Consider the following 19360-nt stretch of genomic DNA (forward strand, 5'->3'; position numbering starts at 1 on the left):
CAAAGAAAAAATAATAAGGGCAATAAGGCAGAAGAAAATAATTTACAATGGAACTCCTATTTAGTGTTTTGGCAGATTTCTCAGCAGAAACCTTACAGGTTAGGAGAGGCTGGAATGATATATACAAAATACTGAAAGACAAAAACTTCCAGCCAAGAATACTCTATGCAGTGAAACAATCCTTCAGAGACGATGGAGAAGTAAAAACTTTCCCAGCTAAACAAAAGTTGAGGGAGTTGAGGTCACCACTAGACTTTCCTTACAAGAAATGATCAAGGCTACCCTGACACCTAAAACAAAAAGGCAAAGGTTTACAAAGCCTTGAGCAAGGAGATAAACAGACAAAATCAGAAAACTGCAACTCTCTATTAGAACAGGTTAGCAAACACTTAATTATAACATAAAAGATAAACGGAAGGAAAGCATAAAAAATAACTATAAACACTTTATTTTAATCACAAATTCACAACACAAAACAGAATAATTTGTGAGAACAATAAATTAGATGGGGGAAGTAAAAGGATGGAACCTGCTTGGGTTAAGGGAGATAAGAGGCTATCAGAAAATGAACTATTTCATATAAGAGATCTTCTAAAGAAACCTCACGGCACCCAATAAACAAAACATAAATAAATAGAGTACTGAGAAAACCATCACAGAAAACCACGAAACTGAAATGGCAGTCAGAAATACAAGGGAAGAGAAATAGGGAAATGCAGAATAACTGGAAAATAAGAGATAAAGTGGCAGTATTAAGCCCTCATATATCAATAATGACTCTAAATGTAAATGAAATGAATCTTCAATCAAAAGAGAAAGAGTGGCTGGCTGGATTAAAAAACAAGATCCAACAATATGCTGCCTCCAGGAAACACATCTCAGCTCTGAAGACAAACACAGGCTCAGAGTGAAGGGATGGAAGATGATACTCCAAGCAAATGGCAAGCAAAAGAAAGCAGGTGTTGCCATACTTGTAACAGACAAAGCAGACTTCAAGATAAAAAAGGCAGTGAAAGACAAACGGGGCACTATATAATGATAAAAGGGACATTCCATCAAGAGGACATAACACTTATGAATATATATGCACCTAACACAGGAGCACCAAAGTATATAAAGCAACTATTCACAGACCTAAAGGAAGAAATTAACAGAAACACAATAATAGTAGGGGTCCTCAACACCCCACTTACATCAGTGGATGGATCATCCAGAGAGAAAGTCAACAAGGAAAGAGTGGACTTAAAGGAAAAACTAGACCAGATGGACTTAATAGATATGTCTATAGAACATTCCATCCAAACCCAGCAGAATACACATTCTTCTCAAGTGCACATGGAACATTCTCAAAGACAGACCATATATTGGGAAACAAAGCAAGCCTCAATAAATTTAAGACTGAAATCATATCAAGCATCTTTTCTAACCACAACACTATGAAACTAGAAATGAACTACAAGATAAAAGCTGGGAAAGTCACAAATATGTGGAGACTAAACAACATGCTATTGAACAACCACTAGGTCAATGAAGATATCAAAGGAGAAATAAAAAAAAAAAAATTACCTGGAGACAAATGAAAATGAAAATACATCATATCAACTCTTATGGGATGCAGCAAAAGTGGTTCTAAAAAGGAAATTCCTAGCAATACAGGCCCACTATAAAAAAAAAGAAAAATCTCAAATAGGTAATCTTAAACTACACTAAACAGAATTAGAAAAAGAAGAAAAACAGCACAAAGCCAGTGGAAGGAGGAAAATAAGAGGTTAGAGTAGAAATAAAGGAAACAGAAACCAAAAGAACAGTAGCAAGGATCGATGAAACTAAGAGCTGTTTCTTTGAGAAGATAAACAAAATGGACAAACCCAACTCACTAAGAAAAAAAGAGAGAAGGCTCAAATAAGTAGAATGAGAAATGAAAGAGGAGAAATTACAACGGCTACCATAGAAATACAAAAGATTATAAGAGAATATTAAGAAAAACTATTTGACAACAAACTGGACAATGTAGAAGAAACAGATAAATTCTTAGACTCACACAACCTCCCAAAACTGAATCAAGAACAAACAGAGAATCTGAATAGACCAATCACAAGTAAAGAGGTTGAAACAGTAATCAAAAATCAAAAACCTCCCAAAAAACAAAAGTCCAGGACCAGATGGCTTCTCTGGAGAACTCTACCAAACATTCAAAGAAGATTTAATACCTATCCTTTTCAAATTGGTCCAAAAGATTGAAGACAAAATGCTTCCTAACTCAGTCTACGAGGCCAACATCACCCTTATACCAAAACCAGACAGGGACTACAGAAAGAAGGAAAATTACAGGCCAATATTGCTGATGAACATAGATGCAAAAACTCCTCAACAAACTACTGGCAAACTGAATACAGCAATACATTAAAAGGATCATACACCACGATCAAGTGGGACTTATGCCAGAGATGCAGGATGTTCAATATCCACAAATCAATCAATGTGATACGCCACATTAACAAAATGAGGAATAAAAATCACATGGTCATCTCAATAGATGCAGAGAAAGCATTTGACAAGATCCAACACCCATTTATGACAAAACCTCTCCATAAAATGGGTATAGAAGGAAAACACCTCAACATAATAAAGGCTATGTATGACAAACCCACAGCCAACATCATACTTAAAGGTGAAAAACTGAAAGCCATCCCTCTGAGAACAGGAACAAGACGAGGGTGGCTACTCTCGTCACTCCTATTCAATATATAGTACTGGAGGCTTTGGCCAAAGCAATTAGGAAAGATAAAGAAATAAAAGGTAGCCTAATTGGAAAAGAAGAAGTGAAACTCTCTCTGTTTGCAGATCACATGATTCTATATACAGAAAACCCTAAAGAACCCACCAGAAAACTATTGGAAATAATCAACAACTACAGCAAAATTGCAGGGTACAAAATCAACTTACAAAAATCAGTTGCATTTCTATACACTAACAATGAACCAGCAGAAAGAGAACTCAAGAATACAATCCCACTTACTATCACAACAAAAAGAATTAAATATCTAGGAATAAATTTAACCAAGGAGGTGAAAGATCTATACACTTTTTTTAAAACTATAAGAGATTATAGAAAGAAATCGAAGATGACATCAAGAAATGGAAAGATATTCTATGCAAATAGATGGCAAGAATAAACATCGTTAAATGTCCATATTACCTAAAGTAATCTACAGATTCAATGCAATCTCAATCAGAATCCCAATGACATTCTTCACAGAAACAGAACAAAGAATTCTAAAATTCTTATGGGGCAACAAAAGTCCCTGAAAGCTAAAGAAATCCTGAGAAAAAAGAAAGTTGGAGGCATCAGAATTCCTGACTTCAAAATAGACTACAAAGCTATATTAATCAGGGGCTGGCCCCGTGCCTCAGTGGTTAAGTTCACATGCTCCACTTCGGCGGCTCAGGGTTTCGCCAGTTCAGATCCTGGGTGTGGGCTTGGCATCGCTCAAGCCATGCTGAGGTGGCATCCCATATGCCACAACTAGAAGGACCCACAACTACAAATGTACAACTACGTACTAGGAGGCTTTGGGGAGAAAAAGGAAACAAAAAAACTCTAAAAATAAAATCTTAAAGTTTTTTTTAAAAAAAAGCTATATTAATCAAAACAGCATGGTACTGGTACAAAAACAGGCACACAGATCAATGGAACAGCAGTGAAAGCCCAGAAGTAAAACCACACATCTACGGACAGCTAATCTTTGACAAAGGAGCTAAGAACCTAAGGTGGAGAAGGGAAAGTCTCTTCAATAAATGGTGCTGGGAAAACTGGACAGCTATATGCAAAAGGATGAAAGCAGACCATTATCGTAGCCCATACACAAAAATTGACTCAAAACGGATTAAAGACTTGAAGGTAAGACCTGAAACCATAAAACTCCCAGGAGAATATATAAGCAGTACACTCTTTGACATTGGTCTTAGCAGCATCTTTTTGAATACCACGTTTACTCAGGCATGGGAAACAAAAGACAAAATAAGCAAAGGGACTACATCAGATTAAAGAGCGTCTGCAAGGGAAAGGTAACCAGGAACAAAACAAAAAGACAATCCACCAACTGGGAGAAAATATTTGCAAATCATATATCCAACAAGGGGTTAATTTCCAAAATAGATAAAGAACTCATACAACTCAACAGCACAAAAAACCTGATCAAAAAATGGGCAGTAGATGGTTCAACATCTGCAAATCAATCAACGGGATACACCTCATCAACAAACTGAGGAATAAAAACCACATGATCATCTCAATAGATGAAGAGAAAGCATTTGACAAGATCCAACAGCCATTTATGATAAAAACTCTGAACAAAATGGGCACAGAAGGGAACTACCTCAACATAATAAAGGCCATATATGACAAACTCACAGCCAACATCATACTCATTGGGCAAAAACTGAGCACCATCCCCCTGAAAACAGGAATGAGACAAGGATGCCCTCTATCACCACTCTTATTTAACATAGTACTGGAGATCCTGGCCAGAGCAATCAGGCAAGAAAAAGGAATAAAAGGAATCCAAATAGGGAGGGAAGAAGTGAAACTCTCACTGTTTGCAGATGACATGATCTTATATATAGAAAACCCCAAAGAATCCATTGGAAAACTTTTAGAAGTAATCAACAACTACAACAAAGTTGCAGGGTATAAAATCACTTTACATAAATCAGCAGCATTTCTGTACTATTCCAATAACGAACTAACAGAAAAAGAACTCAAGAACATAATGCCATTCACAATCGCAACAAAAAGAATAAAATACCTTGGGGTGAATTTAACTAAGGAAGTGAAAGACTTATACAACGAAAATTACCAGGCTTTTCTGAAAGAAATGGATGATGACATAAAGAGATGGAAAGACATTCCATGTACATGGATTGGAAGAATAAATATAGTTAACATGTCCATTCTACCTGAAGCAGTCTACAGATTCAACGCCATCCCAGTCAGAATCCCAATGACATTCGTTACAGAAATAGAACAAAGAATCCTAAAATTCATATGGGGCAACAAAAGACCCTGAAATGCTAAAGCAATCCTGAGAAAAAAGAATACAGCTGGAGGCATCACAATCCCTGACTTCAAAACATACTACAAAGCTACAGTAAGCAAAACAACATGGTACTGGTACAAAAACAGGTACACAGATCAATGGAATACAATTCAAAACCCAGAAATAAAACCACACATCTACGGACAGCTAATCTTCGACAAAGGAGCTGAGGGCATACAATGGAGAAAAGAAAGTCATTTCGACAAATGGTGCAGGGAAAACTAAAAGGCCACATGTAAAAGAATGAAAATTGACCATTCTTTCTCACCATTCACCAAAATAAACTCAAAATGGATCAAAGACCTAAAGCTGAGACATGAAACCATAAGGCTTCTAGAAGAAAACGTAGGCAGTACACTCTTTCACATCAGTATTAAAAGGATCTTTTTGGACACCATGTCTTCTCAGACAAGGGAAACAATAGAAAGAATAAACAAACGGGACTTCATCAGACTAAAGAGCTTCTTCAAGGCAAATGAAAACAGGACTGAAACAAAAAAACAACTCACTAATTGGGATAACATATTTGCAAGTCATATATCCAACAAAGGCTTAATATCCATAATATATAAAGAACTCACACAACTCAACACCAAAAAAAATCAAACAACCCAATCAAAAAATGGGCAGGACACATGAACAGACATTTCTCCAAAGTAGATATACGGATGGCCAATAGGCACATGAAAAGATGTTCATCATCGCTGATCATCAGGGAAATGCAAATCAAAACTACATTAAGATATCACCTTACACCCATTAGAATGACAAAAATAACTAAAACAAAAAGTAACAAATATTGGAGAGGTTGTGGAGAAAAAGGAACCCTCACACACTGCTGGTTGGAATGCAAACTTGTGCAGCCATTATGGAAAACAGTATGGAGATTCCTCGAAAAATTAAAAATAGAACTACCATACAATCCAGCTATCCCACTACTGGGTATCTATCCAAAGAGCTTGAAGTCAGCAATTCCAAAAGTCCCATGCACCCCTATGTTCATTGCAGCATTATTTACAATAGCCAAGACGTGGAAGCAACCTAAGTGCCCATCAACAGATGACTGGATAAAGATGTGGTATATATATACAATGGACTACTACTCAGCCGTAAAAAAAGAACAAAATCGTCCCATTCACAACAACATGGATGGACCTTGAGGGAATTATGTTAAGTGAAATAAGCCAGATAGAGAAGGACAATCTCTGTATGACTCCACTTACATGAGGAATTTATAAATGTAGACAAAGAGAACAGATTAGTGGCTACCAGGGAAAAGGTGGGGTGAGGGGTGGGCACAAAGGGAGAAGGGGTTCACCTACAACATGACTGACAAACAATAATATACAACTGAAATTTCACAAGATTGTAACCTATCATTAACTCAATAACAATTAAATTTCAAAAAAAAATGGGCAGTAGATATGAACAGACATTTTCCCAAAGAAGATATACAGATGGCTAATAGGCACATGCAAAGATGTTCAACATCGCTAATTATTAGGGAAATGCAAATCAAAACTACAATGAGATATCACCTTACACCTGTTAGAATGGTTATAATAAACAAGACAAAAAATAACAAATGTTGGAGAGGATGTGGAGAAAAGGGAACCCTCATATACTGCTGGTGGGAATGCAAACTAGTGCAGACATTATGGAAAACAGTATGGAGATTTCTCAAAAAATTAAAAATAAAAATATCATATGACCCAGCTATCCCACTATTGGGCATTTATCCAAAGAACCTGAAATCAACAATTCAGAGACTTATGCACCCCTATGTTCACTGCAGCATTATTCACAATAGCCAAGATATGGAAGCAACCCAAGTACCTATCAACTGATGACTGGATAAAGATGTGGTATATATACACAGTGGAATACTACTCAGCCATAAAAAAGACAAAATTGCTCCACTTGCAACAATATAGATGAACCTTGATGGTATGCTGTTAAGCAAAATAAGACACAGAAAGACAAACAGCACATGGTTTCACTCATATGTGGAAGATAAACAAACACATGGATAAAGAGAACAGATTAGTGATTACCTGAGGAGAAGAGGGTTTTTGGGGGGAGGGTGAAAAGGGTAAAGGGGCACATATATCTGGCGATGTATAAACATTAGACTATTGGTGGTGAGCATAATGCAGGCTATACAGAAACTGATAAATAATAATGTACACTTGAAATTACAGTTATAAACCATTGCAACCTCAATAAAATTGAAAAATAAGTACAAGAAAAACATAGCCAGAAACAAACTAAAATTGTTTTATACTCAGCAAAAAAAAAAAAGTTCATGCTTATCCAAATAGAACTTTAAAACAGCTGAGCTATGGAGCTAATCTTGAAAACATCTCATATCAATAGTGCTTATCTACCAAACTATTTGAAATAGAAAGCTGAAGACATATTGGTAACTGTCACATCCACAGCTATTAGAAAGTTGGTTAGTTATATTGTGTAGGCAGTGTATATATCACATTATTTATCTTCTATTATTCATGTTAGGCTTTAATTTACATATATTTCAGTTTACACGAATATTTCCCAATCATTTATTTCTATAATTATACTCCTTCCAAAAACAGAAAAGGAAAACGGTTCTTCAGCCACATTTGTCATAATTTAATTGATATAAGAAAATCAGACTTTAAGTGTATACTAGGCAAAGAAAGAGAAGAATATTTACAAAAGAGCATTAAGGCATAGAAGAGCTATTCATCTACCTATGTTTTTTCCAAGTGTTACTGCAGGCTCTTTGGACTAAACTGCCATTTGAAGTCCCCAGATAATTGTATCACTCTACTAAATATTAAAATTGAGCAGGGTTACAATACTGGACCTGATCCTAAAGTGAATAAATTGTTACCCGAAACAAATAATTTCAGCTCACTAAAGAATCATTTAAAGCTCTAAAAAATTAAACAAACATTTTAAAGTTGAACTTTTTATAAAATGGTAGAAATCTAGTTCAATGAATAAAACTTCTGAATAATTACTAATTCGATGGAGATGGGTGTATGTCTGTGAGAATGGAAGCATAAAACCTATATAGCACCAAAGTAGATATGTTAGCAAAGATTCAAAATAAGGATAAAAGAGAAAGCTGATTAACCCAAATATGTCCAAATCATAACAACTGAATAGAAGAAAGTCATACCACATAATTAAGATAAAAATGGCACAACTCTTACTGACTTTATTTTTAAAATTCGGAACACACATTAATGTTTCATTACTATGTACATTATGGCATGCAAAGAGGTTTATTTTAAAACAAACGTGCCCTTTATTCTAACATAAGTATCACATGAAATAACTTTTAATGTGAATGAATATAGTTTGTTGATCAACTTTATATTTTAAACAATGTAGCACAAAATATACTTAAAATATGAAAGCAGGCTTCCATTATATCCAAAATCTTCAATTACACATAATACATGAAGATAAATATACTAGCTTTTTTAGTATTAACAACAAAAATAGCTAACTAACTAGAAAAATAAGATTCCCAGGCAAATGGAAAGAATGGGTTTGATTTATAGATTTTACAATCAATACATAATTATTACAGTGTAAATTATATGAAAGCACTGTGCTAAGTAAACATTTAGGCCAAAACAAAGAAAGTACAACTATATAATCAAAGATTTATAATTTGGTTAAGGGAACACAACATAAATACATGAATCCCAGCTCTACAAAAAGAAAAATTACACTTAGTATTTAACCTCTCTATATCTCAGTTTCCTCATCTGTAAATGGGGATAATAACAGTATCTGCCTCATGGGGCTGTTTTGAGGATTAACTGGAATTAGAATATGTGAAATGCTAGGAATTATCTCTAACGCATAGGAAAACTCAGTGAGTGTTAGCTATTATTAAGACACAGGTTAAATAGGAATATATGAACAATACAAAGACATTACATAACCAGTGATCAAAATTTTCTAAAAAAATTTTGGCTTAATAAACACTAAGTATGCAGTAGATCATAAATCAGAAAGGTATAAATTTTATATCTGATGTTACTATAAATTTTAGTCATGATTTATTTGAACTTCCGTTAGATTCGTTTTACAGCCACATCATAAAAACAAAGATGCTACAGTGTTTATTTGCTAACATAAACTGAACAGATTTGTGAAACAAATCATCTCCAGGCTAAATGTAATATTTGGGGGTAGAATTACTGAATCAGAGCTAAAACGAATCTTAGAACATAGTTTGTAAACCCTTTTCTGACCTAGTTACTTACCTTCTTCCACACTTAGCTCTTTGCATTCATATAATGAACCCCTGGGACATTCTTTTAAAACCTCACAAGCAAATATGCATTTCTTGAATTATTCGCCTTGTCCTGAAATTATTTATAGTTCCTATTATTGTACATGTTGCTAGAGATTCACATCAATGCCTACTATTCTTCTAAACTTAAGAATTGGCTCTGCTACTCAATGATAGTTTGTCAAATAACAGTTGTAATCAGAAATAATAATTCCTATTCTACAATATTTCATGCTAATGCAAGAAAAACTAAATTTTACAGGGAATTTAACAATGCACATTAAATTGTTTAATTAAAAAACTTAAAGTAGGCAATCTTAATCTTGAGTGTTTGAGTCAGTCTCAAGGGGACAAGATACTTTATCATATTTTCAAAGGGGGTTTTTGGACACCAAAAAGGCTATGAACCATTGCCTTAAAAACCAAGGATTAATTTTAACCATCTAGAAAATAAATTACTTCAATAAAGTAGTTTGATTTTTAACATTGCTGTTATTTAATTTAATTAGCTTGTTAGTAAAGAACAAACACCTGTTAGGGTGGCTGCCCAGTTACCAGTGATTCCATCTTCCTAGAGAAAGGCTATAAACATAGGGGAAAGATGCACATTGGGACATTTTAACATTTTGTCCTTGGTTAAAGCTGATTGATCTAGAAGTTGAAAAGGCATCTAAGGCCGCTTAATTAGATTCCTTCCTTCAGAATTTGAAACTAAAATACTACCTTAGGATCAAGCTGACAAATAATAAAGGAGTGTGACTGAGAGAGAAACAGAGATCCAAGATTTCAGAACTTAGAGATACCATAAAGATTCTTCCTCCATTTCTCTTCCATTCTCCCCAGTTGGGCCCAACTCAAACCCTTTAAAGGAACTAATAATCGAAATCACTAGCTAGTACCTCAAGACTGTGTGCCCCTACAAGGATTAAATTTTCATTACATATGAAGAGATATTATTACAAGAGTCTTACAAAGATATTACCCATATCTTTGTGCAAGCAAATTTAACAGCTTCTGGTTGATTTTATTAAAAACAATATTTCTACAAAAGTACCTTAAGACCACATGCTAAAGTAGTACAAGAGAGGATGTTCTTGGAGAGACTTCCCATAATCTGACAGACTACCAAATCCCTTGGCTAGGCAACTGTTACTAATCCACAACAAATTACATCCTCACAGTCCATGGGCTTCACCATGCAGCCATAAAGATCCCTCCAATCAAAACTAAGAAAGAGATGAGGCTTTTCTAAAGAAACCCATATTTCCTCATTTTCTCTCTTACCCAATACCATGTTTTCACCTCAGTTGTACCTCCTTTAATCTGGCACCCTCCTGTTAGAGCTAGTGGCTTTCTTGTCCTACTCTATGCCTCATTGTCTTCAGGACCAAAAAATGTATTAGTTATTTTCAAAATTTTTAATATGAGCTACCAAGAATTACACTTTATGTTAAAATCTAGTACATACACACATACAATTGAAACAAAAATTTCATGAAGCAATAGTTTAATATAGTCTGATATTTTCTATTCTATTTCATTCTTTTAAAATGGTGATGAAAACCTACTACACTGATTTCACAAGGCAAGCTATAACCCAAAGTTTTACAATATGTAAGAAAGATATATGTCATGACCAAGTATTTATTCCAAGAATGAAAGTTGGTTTAACATTCAAAAATCAACTAAAGTAATTCACCACATTAAAAGTAAAATCAGGGGGCTGGCCCCGTGGCCGTGTGTTTGAGTTTGCGTGCTGCGCTTCGGCGGCCCAGGGTTCCCCCAGTTCAAATCCTGGGCGCAGACGTGGCACTGCTCATCAAGCCATGTTGGGGCGGCATCCCACATGCCACAACTAGAAGGACCCACAACTAAAAATACACAACTATGTACCGAGGGGCTTTGGGGAGAAAAAGGAAAAATAAAATCTTTAAAAAAATCAAAATTAAAAATTAAAAAATTAAAAAAATTAAAGTAAAATCACATCATGATCTCAACAGAGGAATAAAAAAGCATTTGACAAAAGTCAACACCATGCATGGAAAAGTAACTCTCAACAAACTACGAACAGAAGAGAATTTCCCCAAAACTATAATGGACATCTACAAAAACCTATAGCTAAAATCATACTTAATGATGAAAGACAAAACACTTTTCCCCTCAGTCAAGGCAAGGATGCCTGCTCTCATCACTTCTATTCAACACTGCATTGGAGGTTCTAGCCAACACAATAAGAAAACGAAGCATCCAGTTCAGAAAAGAAGTAAAACTGTCTTTTTTCCCAGACAACATGATCATCTATGTAGAAAATCCTACAGAATCTTTAAAAAAAAAAAAAAAGCTATCAGAACTAATAAATGAGTTTAGCAAGGTTACAGAATATAAGACCAATTTAAAAAATAAAATCCAGTGAAAGGACACAGGAGCCGAATGAAAGAGCTCCCAATGGCCAGAGCTAGAACAATTTGGGCAATAAAATATTATTGGATTATAAACCAAAGTATAAAATAAATATACATGAGTATACATAGATATAAATGAATGAATGAATAAATAAAAAACAGTGAGAGAATAGATAAATCTTCCATGTTGAAAATTTCCAAATAATTTATGTAGATATTCCAACCTCAGGGCAGTGGAGCAAAACACCTCACTCCTTTTCTATGGGCTGTGTATAGAACTTCCTTCCAAAGCGCACAGTATGAAAGTGGGGAAAAGAGCAACTTTAGGGTGGAGAACCTGAAAAGTACTATGTCAGCCAGGTGATCAAGGTCAACGTCAACAATGATAAGACATGTTGATATCATGTACCCTTTATATGAGATAATAAAAATGTCACTTTACCTCTGTGGTCTTCTTTTTCTTCCTCCCCAAAGCCCCAGTACATAGTTGTATATCACAGTTGTAAGTCCTCCTAGTTCTTCTAGGTGAGGTGCTCATGGCTTGATGAGCAGTGTGTAGGTCTGCACCGAGGATCCGAACGGGTGAATCCCGGGCCACCAAAGCTGAGCACAAGAACTTAACCATTACATCACTGGGCCAGCCCCTGTGGCCTTCTTGCCAAAAAATCATAACCTCATTCTAACTATGAGAAAAGCATTAGACAAATCCTGATTGAGAGACACTAAACAAAATAACAATATATCTCTTACTAAAAAAGAATGGACTAGTTAACAATAAAATACAGGAGAATACAAATGCATAAGGTATGTGAACCACAGGTTTTTGTAAACCACACCATTGCATTTGTCATCTAAAGATATTAGAGGCAATTTTATGCCAAGTAAAAAAACTGAGTAGAGCCGGGGCTGGCCCAGTGGCGCAGCGGTCAAGTTCGCACATTCTGCTTTGGCGGCCCGGGGTTCACCAGTGAAGGATCCTGGGTGCAGGCATGGCACTGCTTGGCAAGTCATGCTGTGGCAGGCGTCCCACGTATAAAATAAAGGACGATGGGCATGGATGTTAGCTCGGGGCCAGTCTTCCTCAGCAAAAAGAGGAGGATTGGCAGCAGATGTTAGCTCAGAGCCAACCTTCCTCAAAAAAAAAAAACACCAAAATGGCATAGAGTCATAAGCAGCCCTCATACTCACAAAGAATATCAAAGAACTTTAGAATTTTATGAGAGCCAGCCCCATGGCCGAGTGGTTAAGTTCGCACGCTCCGCTTCAGCAGCCCAGAGTTTTGCTGGTTTAGATCTTGGGTGCGGACATGGCACTATCCATCAGGCCATACTGAGGTGGTGTCCCAGATAGCACAACCAGGAGGACCTACAACAAGCTGGGGGAGGGGGAGGAGGAGGAGGGGGAGGAGGAAAGATAGGCAATAGATGGTAGCTCAGGTGCCAATCAAAAAAAGAAGAAGAATTTTAGCACCTCGAAAGTTCCTCTAATCCAAAGTCCTCACTTTATAGTAGAGAACGTGAGACCCAGAGGAGTTAAGTCAACTGCTAAAGGTCACACCAAGGCAGAGATAAGACTATAATCAAATTTGTCCAATTTTTTTTTTAAGATAATTTCCTTTTTCGTTTCTTTTTTCTTTTTTTTTGCAGGGAAAGATTCACCCTGAGGTAACATCTGTTGCCAATCTTCCTGGGTGTTTTTTATCCTCCCCAAATCTCCAATACACGGTTGTATATCTTAGTTGTGAGTCATACTAGTTCTTCTACGTGAGCTACTGCCATAGCATGGCAACTGACACACAGGTGGTGTGGTTCTGCAACCAGGAAGCAAACTGGGCTGCCAAAGCAGTGAGTGCCTAACTTGAACCACTAGGCCATCAGGGCTGGCTCCAAATTTGTATAGTTTTAACTTAAAAGGTATTTTAGATCAATTACCATTCTATTATCGTACCGATCGATTTTCAATTCAACAATATTTACTGAACATTTAGTAACCACTATAGCAGTAGATGGCAATTCTCACCCTCAAGGAGCTTTCAATGCCAATTTGTGAGGCTTATTAAATATTTAAGGCAGGGACCAGCCCCATGGCCCAGTGGTTAAGTTCGTGTGCTCTGCTTTGGCAGCCCAGCGTTTTGCTGGTTCAGATCCTCAGTGCGGACATGGCACCACTCGTCAAGCCATGCTGAGGTGGCATCCCACATGCCACAACTAGAAGGACCCACAACTAAAAATATACAACTATGTACTGGGGGGCTTTGGGGAGAAGAAGGAAAAATAAAATCTTTTAAAAAAATTATTTAAGACAGATGTTATTTTTTTAAAAAATGAAACCTAGGGGCCGGTCTGGTGGCGTAGTGGTTAAGTTCATGCTCTTCACTTTGGCGGCCTGGGGTTCACAGGATTGGATCCCAGGTGTGGACTTGCACACTGCTTATCAAGCATAGATGTTAGCTCAGCAACAGTATTCCTCAAGCAAAATGAGGAAGACTGGCAACAGAGGTTAGCTCAGGGCCAATCTTTCTCACCAAAAACAAAACAAAAACAAAAACCTGCAGTGTTAATGGAACAAAGATCAGGCACACTCATAATAAATTACCTTTTTTCTTCAGCATTCTTAATTTTAAAAGTTTGTTTGGCTTTGTTATTTTTGTAATATGTAAAGAAATTCAACCAGTCTTGTCTAACCAGTTTTTCCACATAAACATTTAAAGAATGGAAGAGGCTGCAAATTGGCAGTCTGTAAGCTATATTTTGCCCACAGATATGTTTTGCCTGGCCTACACAGTGTTTTAAAAGACCTGAATTTCTGGCTAACATTTAAAATGGGTAGACCTTACATTAAAATCTGGGTTTCTGAATTTTGTTGAAACATCAGAAGATCTGACACAACTAGACATACATCATCCTTCATGGTAAAAACTGAGCCCTGATTAGCCTCTTGAGTAACTTAGACAAATAAGACACAACTACTGCTTCCAAAGACCTCTCAGTTTAATATTAGAGACAAGCACATAAACAAATCACTGCAGTGCATTATGTTCTTATTTGTGTCTGGCACTATGTCACAGCTATTACAATAAAAATGAGAACAAGGTAAGATGGCGGAACAAGGGAAGAGGTGATTAATTCTGTTAAAAAGAATACTGCTTTGGGAAGGCTTCATGGAGGAGGCAACACATAAGCTATGTTTTTAAGAGTAAGTTTTTGCCAGGTGAATAGGGCAGAGGAAGACATTTCAGGCAGAGCAGCAGCAGGTTCAAGGTTACAAGATCACACACAGTTGGCACAGATGATGTATAAGGCACCAGGTAGTTTGGAAAGAAATGATATGCCTGGAAAGATGGACTAATGCCAGATCATGAAGGAGTCTTGTATCCCATGCCCAGGAACGTGGGTTTCATCCCACACATCAGTATTGTTCCCACAGTGCCCCTAAGGAGACTGCTCATGATTCAACCCAGGTAGGAGAAGAAACAAGCGAAAGGATATGACAGCTGATCCCCTCTAATGACTGATTCAACTAGAGAAGCTCTACTTTTGTCTGTTTCATGCAGTGAAGTACTATTTTAATATTTCTTTGGACAAAAAAATTCTACTGTTATAAGCAAATTTTTTTTATTAAAAAAAGCTTAAACATGAGCCATTAAAAGATTTTTACTAAGAAATTAAATGAGAAGATTAGCATTTTGGAAAGATTTCTCTGGTAACAGTGCCAAGCATGGTATAAAGAAAAAGAACAGAAGGAAATGAGAATATTTAGTTTCAACAATTTATGCAAGAAATGATGAGTTAAATCTGAGTAGTGACAGCAGAGATATTCAAATCTTATTAATATCTACTTTGTGCCAGGTAGTCTGCTATGTACTAGTTCAGGATAAAAAAGATAAATTCAAGAGTTATTTAAATAAAAAGGAATCATAATTGATTAAAATGAGAAGGTAAAGAAGAAAAAAATTATTCTTGGTAAGTGACTTGAATAAATGCATGGATAGCTGTGGTTTAAACTTAGAATAAAATCCTAACACTTCATCTTCAATAAGCTAAGCATAAACCAGGCCAAAAAAGATATGTTAAGGAGATGTAATCTAGAAAAAGCAAAGGATTACAGTTATGACTACACTTTAGGAACAAAAGTCCCAGAGGATTTGCTAGAGGTATATACAAAATCAGAACCATCCTTGAATGCCATCATAAATAACAAAAGTCCTTAACTACGAATATTCTAAAGAGAATCTCAAAGCTTTCCCTAATGGTCTACCTTAGGTTCAAGCTTGGCATTTTTCCCTTGGCAATTCTGGTTGAGATCCAGATACTCAAATGATAGCATGGAATCAAGCCAGACAAGAATACTGGGAAACAATATTTAGGTCATCATACCCGTACAATTGCTAGATAACATATGACCAACAAGTTTATCAACTGTCCCATTACTCCTAGGGTAAATCTGTAATGAGCTGCACAATTCTGTTCATAGTTAGTCTTTAAATACCAATTTCTTACTAGACTTTTAGAATAGGTTCAAACCATTTATGTGGATAAATTTCGCAAGTATTAGAAGTGTTTAATGGTATGAGTTTCTAAGTTTTTCACTGAGTCCTAAGTTGAAAGAAATTCAGCGCCATTTCCAGGAATCTGGTTTTATAACATAATTGCTTTCCTGACAACGAATTTTTAAAAAGGGCAGAGGAGAGAAGAAAAGAATGGGGTGAGGAGCCTTTACATTCTTCAAAAATGAATTCTACTTTTACTGCTGTTCATGAGAGTTATTTCAATCTCTTTGATAAAGACTGTAATTAACATTAAGTACACAAAATAAACTCAAGTCCTTCAATGAGAGAATTGATCAAAACATCTTCTTCACAAAGAGCCTTCATACCTCCTTATTTACATTAGAATATGAAGCCTTGCCCATGAAAGAGTAGGTCAAATGCTAACTACTATTTCCAAATAGCTGACTGTAAGGTACAAAACTCTCTCTTGCAACATCAGAAACAACTAGTGGTAACTTTCAGTGCATTGCCAAACCTCAGATATTAGAAAAGACATTCTAAGAGAGGAATTGTAGGAGCCTGTAGCTACATAGTAAAAAAAAAGAAATCAGTATCTGACAAAAATAATAAGAATTAGAAAATATTCTCCAAGTATCTTTATGTGGGGCATAATAAGTGCTTGCATTTATAGAAAGAAAAGAAACCCCAAAATGATGGGGAATAGAAGTATTACCTGAGGGCAGGAAATTCAGACAAAAGGTCCCTATTCCTGGTGAAAGCAAGCAGTCAGTTGCCAGGGTTTCTTAGACTCCTCTGGTACTCATTTGGGTGATTATGAAATTCACAGCACACCAATCTCCACCACAGCCAGCAGGGATCGCTGCAGGGAATGGGTACACAGGGAACACAGAGGGAGCAAGTTGAAGGGAAGGAAGAGGAAAGGAACGATATGATAAAAATATTTAGCTGTGATGCACTTACAAAGATACAGTTGTATTTCACACTGGATTAACTACAGGCAAACAGTGCTTAAATTCTAAGGTAAATTAACCATTTATGATTTTCTTCATTCTCTCTACCACTGATATTGCTACTATTCTATTAAATATATTTTTTAAAAGTTTTATATCAAAAATATTAAGTAACAAAATGTATAACAAAAGTTATACAAAGGCTGAATTCTATAATTCGATATTAAATGGAACCAATTATGACAAGCACTCTAAAAGACAAGCACTCTACAAATACAAATTGTCAAATTAGTTTAACTGCCAAAAGGCCCAGTTAAAACTGTATTCTTCATTTCATTTTATAGAGAATACTAAAGAGTAAATAACCTATGAACAGTAACTCACAAACCAAAGAGAGATCCAGCAATAAACTATATCAATGTACTCCAAAGTAAATTCAAAAACAATAGTATTTATCAAAAAGTTTTTAATCTAAATTCTTGAATACAAGTCAACTTTTTAAACCTGCCAAAAATACATTCAGGGCAACCAATTTATGCCTTACGTATTCTACAAAGGCCAAAGTAGTGTAAATTTATTTCTCCAGTCAGCTAAAAATGTTTCTGAACAACTCTATGTACCACGGTAATGTGGCAGATGCTAAAGACAACGGCCAATAGGACAAGCACAGTCACTGCCCTCATAATTCAAAGCCTATCAGGGTGATTCTCCCCTTAAAAAGATGACAAGCTACAGATTTTTGTTTTAACAAAACAAACAATATATTTTTAGACCTAAAGGAGTTCAAAAATGAAGATGACTAGTGAAGACTAGCTTAGTTAAAGCTGCCTATGGAAGATGTACAAGTAAAATGAAGCCTGAGAGGATGGCCTATCATGAAGGGATGCAGACAATCTGGCTGCAGGAAGGAAGACAACAAAAGATGGGTGGGTGAAAAAAAAAGAGAAAGTGTAGTATTGGATAATAGTGGAAAATAAAATTGCAGGTAAGTTACCCTTAACTTCTCTAAATACTTGCCTTAAATATTCCCCTGGTATGCATGCTGTAGTCAGAGAAAATAGATTTAATAACTATCCATTTTATATCACTCAAGTTGTTGTTTCTGTGCTTTTATTTTATTATCTCTTTACAAGTTTCTCTGAGACTTAGACCACCTCTGTCTCATTGTCTCCACTTCCATTAAAGTTGCATATAGTACTTTGTGCTTCTCATAAGACATATTCTATCTTGAATTCTATTTACTCACTCATGTACCATACTGTTTCCAGAAGACATTCGTAGCTCTTTATCTTATTTACATATCTTGAGAACCTTCTTTAAGTATTAGCAGAAAAAAATAAATGAATGACACCAGTAGGGATAATCGTATTTATCCCTTAAAGATAAGATAAATCTGGGGCTGGCCCCGTGGCCGAGTGGTTAAGTTCGCGCGCTCCGCTGCAGGCGGCCCAGTGTTTCGTCAGTTCGAATCCTGGGCGCGGACATGGCACTGCTCATCAGACCACGCTGAGGCAGCGTCCCACATGCCACAACTAGAAGGACCCACAACGAAGAATACACAACTATGTACCGGGGGGCTTTGGGGAGAAAAAGGAAATAATAAAATCTTTAAAAAAAAAAAAAAAAAAAAAAGATAAGATAAATCTTATATTTTACGGATGCCCCTTTTTATAGTACAGTTCATTTATGTATAAAGTTGCATCACAGCAGAAGAAAAATCTGAAACAGAAACTCAATTTAATGCTAAAAACATAGTTTCACCAAATTTTAAAATCAGTGAATTTTCTAGTATTACTAAGTTTATCCCTAAATATTATTTCCTAACAATAAAATTACACACAAAAGCCTTACAAATAGACAACAATAGAGGAAAAGAACACTTGATGCTACTCTAGCAGTGGCAAAAAGAAGCCAGAGATGCCTCTCTTAATGGTATTTTTGAGTAGATAAAAGAATACATATACATATAGCTAAAATTAAGTCTTAAAGGATAGACTAATACAGATTCAAAATTTATACACAGGGGCTGGCCCCGTGGCCGAGTGGTTAAGTTCGTGCGCTCTGCTGCAGGCGGCCCAGTGTTTTGTTGGTTCGAATCC

The 19360-nt window shown here is 36.0% G+C and overlaps 1 protein-coding gene across 2 annotated transcripts in view; it reads right to left on the bottom strand.

Moving 5' to 3' along the window:
* BLTP3B (bridge-like lipid transfer protein family member 3B) overlaps window positions 1-19360 on the bottom strand; it is a 92066-nt gene that overhangs the window by 61242 nt on the left and 11464 nt on the right. The window contains exon 2 of one of the 2 annotated variants that reach the window (XM_008516383.2): window positions 17024-17170. The exons of the other annotated variant lie outside the window; for it this stretch is intronic. The gene's annotated coding sequence lies outside the window, so the exon portion shown is untranslated. The remainder of the gene's footprint in view (window positions 1-17023; window positions 17171-19360) is intronic. 2 annotated transcript variants of the gene reach the window in all.

This window comes from Equus przewalskii, chromosome 29 (genome assembly GCF_037783145.1).
Source record: "Equus przewalskii isolate Varuska chromosome 29, EquPr2, whole genome shotgun sequence".
Classification (NCBI taxonomy): domain Eukaryota; kingdom Metazoa; phylum Chordata; class Mammalia; order Perissodactyla; family Equidae; genus Equus; species Equus przewalskii.